The following is a 6728-nucleotide window of genomic DNA, read 5'->3' as shown; positions in this document are numbered from 1 at the left end:
TAATGTACTTGATGATGAGAACGTAGGGCCTACCAAAAGAGCTTATGGAGAATGCTTCTAAAATTATCAAAAAATATTGTTATCGCTTTACCAACGACAACGAGAGGTACATGTATGTACGACGAAACTGAACTAGATAAGACAGATGAATTAGATGTGCCAGAAACATCATCCCAGCTAATATAAGAACTAACTATATTTCGTTCTAAACAAGGAAAAGCGCAGCAGTTTGTATCAGAAGAAGAGAACCAGAGGAACTTATGTTGCGTCCCAAAGCAAAATTTACATTGAAATATGTTCTGAAGTTTGCAATGTTTTAATCAGCAGCTTTAAAAACTCCACAGCCAAGAGATGTTGAGATACCCTTAAATTCCAGTAATCTGACATTGAGCAGTGGCTCATAAGAAGCAGAATAATATAATTAGACAGATGACAATAACCTATATAGATATAGATAGATATAATGCCATGTCATTTTAAAAATGATTTAAAGATCCACAGAGTTCAATGAAAAACCATATTTTTATCCAGTTACCGGTATTACAAATAACATTGATGTCAAACAATCAGAAAACAGTATTGTAATGACATCACTGTACATTAAAAATATGGTTTCATTAAACTCTGTGGATCTTACAGTTACAGTACGTACCTCAAAGAAGCAAATTAACCACACATAATTCATCAAGTCGTCCAATCCCAACAAAATAGTATTTTATGTCACATAGGCCTATATTAAAAAATGTTCCAGTTGGAATTATTGGGTCTTTATAGAAACCCCTATACATGTTCATAAAATTTTACCATCGTATTTGAACGCCAACTTTAAACAAGTTTGCGATCAACATAATCACAGTACACGATCCCACCAATTTGTAAAAATATGACAAAATAAACTATTAAGTTTAACCAAAAACCCACTGGCTGGCAGCCAATTTGACTATTTTTTGCTTTAAATTACAGTTTTTTCAGGTAAATACATTTTTTTTCCAATCCAATTTTTTGGTCAAAGTGAATAACTATTATGTGATATTAAAATGGCATATTCAACAACAACAAAATTTCCAGGGGAACCATACATCTTTAACGGATCTTGCGTAACAGCGTAGTTCAGTGAACAGTTGCTCTACCGTACTCGTTTTGATTTCGCTTTGACGGAAAGTGAGTGTAGAACGCAACTCATGTGTCGCGCACGCAACATACGCCGCTAGCATTAAAACAAATCATGGAATACCTTGTAGTCTAGGCAACCTAATACCTACTAAAAAGAGGGTAACCCAAAAACAAATTGCAATAGTTTTCAAACCTTTTTTTTATCTGATTCAGTAACTAGTAGGACACTTTCTTTTCAAACTCTACCAAAATCTGGTTAGTGGAACATATATTTTAGGAGTAATTAGAGGTAAAATATGTCAAATTTGGTATTAATCACTTTTTTGGATATAAGAATTAAGAATAAACATGCGCACACCGCAAAGCACGTCTGGGAAGAGAGTCCGAAATGGGAGTTTGTAAACTCAAACTGGGCATGCACACAGAGAGTCTGTGAGATGTATGCAGACAGTAGTTACCGGAAGATATCATCTTCTTCTTTTCTTTCTATAACCTAATAGCATTAAGCTAAAATTTGTTCCTCTATCTCTCCTCTTAAACCGATACTAGATACAAATGTCACCCGAAAATGTAAAAATAACCGTAAATGTTATAGCATAGGCCTAATAACTGCAAATGTAAAAATAACCGAAAATGTGAAAATCTACGTAACTGCAAATGTCATAACACCTCGCATGTAAATGTGAAAAATTTCATTTTTGTGACCACAAATGTAAAAACATGTCACCCGCAAATGTAAAAATGGGTTCATTTCTTTCATTTCTGGTTTTATTCATTCTACTCATTGCAATATATAACATTGAATTGAGAGTAAAATACATATACAAATTTCACAATAATAAAAAAAACAGTTAAAAACATTAAAATCTCTGAACATCAAACAGTTAAAAACATTAAAATCTCTGAACATCAAACAGTTAAAAACATTAAAATCTCTGAACATCAATAAGTCGAAGAAGATTATAAAAACAAAATATCGTAGCAAAAAACTATAAAGCTGTACACAAAACAGGACGTTGTTGTTGTTGTTGTTGTTGTTGTTGTTGTTGTTGTTGTTGTTGTTGTTGTTGTTGTTGTTGTTGTTGTTGTTGTTGTTGTTGTTGTTGTTGTTGTTGTTGTTGTTGTTGTTGTTGTTGTTGTTGTTGTTGTTGTTGTTGTTGTTGTTGTTGTTGTTGTTGTTGTTGTTGTTGTTGTTGTTGTTGTTGTTGTTGTTGTTGTTGTTGTTGTTGTTGTTGTTGTTGTTGTTGTTGTTGTTGTTGTTGTTGTTGTTGTTGTTGTTGTTGTTGTTGTTGTTGTTGTTGTTGTTGTTGTTGTTGTTGTTGTTGTTGTTGTTGTTGTTGTTGTTGTTGTTGTTGTTGTTGTTGTTGTTGTTGTTGTTGTTGTTGTTGTTGTTGTTGTTGTTGTTGTTGTTGTTGTTGTTGTTGTTGTTGTTGTTGTTGTTGTTGTTGTTGTTGTTGTTGTTGTTGTTGTTGTTGTTGTTGTTGTTGTTGTTGTTGTTGTTGTTGTTGTTGTTGTTGTTGTTGTTGTTGTTGTTGTTGTTGTTGTTGTTGTTGTTGTTGTTGTTGTTGTTGTTGTTGTTGTTGTTGTTGTTGTTGTTGTTGTTGTTGTTGTTGTTGTTGTTGTTGTTGTTGTTGTTGTTGTTGTTGTTGTTGTTGTTGTTGTTGTTGTTGTTGTTGTTGTTGTTGTTGTTGTTGTTGTTGTTGTTGTTGTTGTTGTTGTTGTTGTTGTTGTTGTTGTTGTTGTTGTTGTTGTTGTTGTTGTTGTTGTTGTTGTTGTTGTTGTTGTTGTTGTTGTTGTTGTTGTTGTTGTTGTTGTTGTTGTTGTTGTTGTTGTTGTTGTTGTTGTTGTTGTTGTTGTTGTTGTTGTTGTTGTTGTTGTTGTTGTTGTTGTTGTTGTTGTTGTTGTTGTTGTTGTTGTTGTTGTTGTTGTTGTTGTTGTTGTTGTTGTTGTTGTTGTTGTTGTTGTTGTTGTTGTTGTTGTTGTTGTTGTTGTTGTTGTTGTTGTTGTTGTTGTTGTTGTTGTTGTTGTTGTTGTTGTTGTTGTTGTTGTTGTTGTTGTTGTTGTTGTTGTTGTTGTTGTTGTTGTTGTTGTTGTTGTTGTTGTTGTTGTTGTTGTTGTTGTTGTTGTTGTTGTTGTTGTTGTTGTTGTTGTTGTTGTTGTTGTTGTTGTTGTTGTTGTTGTTGTTGTTGTTGTTGTTGTTGTTGTTGTTGTTGTTGTTGTTGTTGTTGTTGTTGTTGTTGTTGTTGTTGTTGTTGTTGTTGTTGTTGTTGTTGTTGTTGTTGTTGTTGTTGTTGTTGTTGTTGTTGTTGTTGTTGTTGTTGTTGTTGTTGTTGTTGTTGTTGTTGTTGTTGTTGTTGTTGTTGTTGTTGTTGTTGTTGTTGTTGTTGTTGTTGTTGTTGTTGTTGTTGTTGTTGTTGTTGTTGTTGTTGTTGTTGTTGTTGTTGTTGTTGTTGTTGTTGTTGTTGTTGTTGTTGTTGTTGTTGTTGTTGTTGTTGTTGTTGTTGTTGTTGTTGTTGTTGTTGTTGTTGTTGTTGTTGTTGTTGTTGTTGTTGTTGTTGTTGTTGTTGTTGTTGTTGTTGTTGTTGTTGTTGTTGTTGTTGTTGTTGTTGTTGTTGTTGTTGTTGTTGTTGTTGTTGTTGTTGTTGTTGTTGTTGTTGTTGTTGTTGTTGTTGTTGTTGTTGTTGTTGTTGTTGTTGTTGTTGTTGTTGTTGTTGTTGTTGTTGTTGTTGTTGTTGTTGTTGTTGTTGTTGTTGTTGTTGTTGTTGTTGTTGTTGTTGTTGTTGTTGTTGTTGTTGTTGTTGTTGTTGTTGTTGTTGTTGTTGTTGTTGTTGTTGTTGTTGTTGTTGTTGTTGTTGTTGTTGTTGTTGTTGTTGTTGTTGTTGTTGTTGTTGTTGTTGTTGTTGTTGTTGTTGTTGTTGTTGTTGTTGTTGTTGTTGTTGTTGTTGTTGTTGTTGTTGTTGTTGTTGTTGTTGTTGTTGTTGTTGTTGTTGTTGTTGTTGTTGTTGTTGTTGTTGTTGTTGTTGTTGTTGTTGTTGTTGTTGTTGTTGTTGTTGTTGTTGTTGTTGTTGTTGTTGTTGTTGTTGTTGTTGTTGTTGTTGTTGTTGTTGTTGTTGTTGTTGTTGTTGTTGTTGTTGTTGTTGTTGTTGTTGTTGTTGTTGTTGTTGTTGTTGTTGTTGTTGTTGTTGTTGTTGTTGTTGTTGTTGTTGTTGTTGTTGTTGTTGTTGTTGTTGTTGTTGTTGTTGTTGTTGTTGTTGTTGTTGTTGTTGTTGTTGTTGTTGTTGTTGTTGTTGTTGTTGTTGTTGTTGTTGTTGTTGTTGTTGTTGTTGTTGTTGTTGTTGTTGTTGTTGTTGTTGTTGTTGTTGTTGTTGTTGTTGTTGTTGTTGTTGTTGTTGTTGTTGTTGTTGTTGTTGTTGTTGTTGTTGTTGTTGTTGTTGTTGTTGTTGTTGTTGTTGTTGTTGTTGTTGTTGTTGTTGTTGTTGTTGTTGTTGTTGTTGTTGTTGTTGTTGTTGTTGTTGTTGTTACTACTATTATTATCACATTGTTATTATTATCGTAATTAGTACTAAAAACGAAACAAAAACGGTAATCAATGTAAAAGCCAAATCAAAACCAGGAAAACGCAAGTAGCAAGTTGGGAGGGGGCGGTGGGCGGGAGAGGAGATCACTTATTTTTATTAATTAGGCGAGGGAAACAAGAATTTCTTTCTTCTTTTCGTTTTGCAGAAAAACTCTCTGAGATTACCACTGTTTCCAAGGACCCTTCCACATGTGTCCGCTCTCCTTTTGGTTAATGCATTGGGTAAAATTTTGTCAATACCTTTTGCAAATTCAAGTAACAATGATTCCCGTCTAACTTTCAGTTGAGGTAGACTAAGCAGTTCAAGTGCTTGATTATACGATTCAAATTGCTGGCCAAGGATAATTCTGCAAGCACGTTTCTGTATACTCTCTAATTCTTTAGTCTAAGATAAGATAATATAAATTTGTTTAAGATGGTTACATGGCATACTAAATTTCTTTAAGCATGAAAGCATGTATAACTTTTTACCTGCCCTACTAGCAATATCATTAATGTGTTTGTCGCACTTTAAATCATCAGTCAACCAGACCCCAAGCAACTTTAGAGAGTCAACTACTTTGACCTCTTCGTGTGATTGGACCTGATTATTGTGAGAAAAAGTTATATTCATGCATTTACTTTTAACAGGGTTGATAACCATGTTATTAGATTTAGTCCAATTGGAAAGTTCAGTTACATGTTCTTCAGTTAAAAATGTCAGTTAATGGAACCGATAATTCAAAGGCAAACTCTTTGATAAGTTTCGGAGGTAAGTCACCAGGAGCTACAGCTTTGTGACATTCAATTTTCTGAAGTTGATGGTAAACTTTCCAAAAATTCAGTAGGGGTATATCAGTAACACTGGGTAGATATGCTGGTAATTTATCAACCTGCAGTGGTCTAATTCGCTGGCAAATCTCAGCAAGATGATCGTTTACCATATCACAAACCTTGTTAGAATCATTTAACAGGCATTGCTAAATTCAATGATGTGGCTTATTTTTGCTAATACCACAAATATTGTTGATGTTTTGATGCCACTGTTTCGGTTTCGCTTTTTGTAAATTCATCACTTCGTATTTGTAGTACTTCCGTTTTGACAGGTCAATCTCTCAAATAACGCGGTTTCTCATTGTGCGAAATTGCTTCGACATTTTACCAAATTGTTGGAAACATGTTTGCCGTTGTTTGCATAGTTATTTAATTTTTGGAGTTACCCATGGTTTGTCGTTTGAGTTCACTTTAATTTTTCGGATAGGAAATGACCGCTCATATGCTTCAGACAATGTACGATCGAGGACATCAACTTTCTCAGCTAAATTATCCGATTCAAGAATTTCATTTCAATCTTGGGCAACAATCCATCTATCAAATACGTTTATTGAAGAATTGCTCAATGGTCGGAACGTTTTAGTTACTGTGCGGCTTTTATTTCTAAAGTATTAGTTACTACCGTATCGTTGTTTTCTATTCAATTTGAATAAAAAAAAAAGTTTTTACAATATTTCATAACTGGACCCCTAGAATTAAAGTAGTCATGAACTTCAAGTCATGCGTTATCAAAGAATGGCAGATTACGCATGTTCGTACGTGTCAAATTTTAAACAAATGTTTAAAAAAATTATTAAATGTTTTTGATGGATAAGAGTTTAAAATCTTTTGAGGCGTTTCGTAAATTCCAACGCGTGCGCACTTTTTTACGCACAATCTGAAGTGCATTTGTCAAACCTTAGGCCTATTATTATACATCAATTCTGGTTATACGACCACATTTAATGCGACGAATTGCGCACATGTAGACTTAACTTGTTATATACATTGTTTTGAAAACTTCATCTCATCAGAATGTACATTAGTGCAACTCAAACATAATGTTATGTAACGTCATGTTGCATTTTAATGAAATTTGAACGCGCGATTTTCTGAAATCAAAATTGTTATCATATCTTCACAACTGGCAGCAGCTTAGAAGATGTGTTACTGTATCTTACAGAAATGAATACGTGAAGTCCTTTGAACGCGCGTCCAATATTTAGAAATGGTAAACAGTTTATAT

The 6728-nt window shown here is 33.5% G+C and overlaps 1 protein-coding gene across 1 annotated transcript in view; it reads left to right on the top strand.

Moving 5' to 3' along the window:
* The window catches only part of LOC144842685 (beta carbonic anhydrase 1-like), a 307431-nt gene that overhangs the window by 17654 nt on the left and 283049 nt on the right, over window positions 1-6728 (top strand). The gene's annotated exons all lie outside the window — the stretch shown is intronic.

Source organism: Antedon bifida, chromosome 5 (genome assembly GCF_963402885.1).
Source record: "Antedon bifida chromosome 5, ecAntBifi1.1, whole genome shotgun sequence".
Taxonomy (NCBI): domain Eukaryota; kingdom Metazoa; phylum Echinodermata; class Crinoidea; order Comatulida; family Antedonidae; genus Antedon; species Antedon bifida.
Note: the sequence above shows the minus strand (reverse complement) of the source record. Positions and strands in the feature narration are given on the sequence as shown.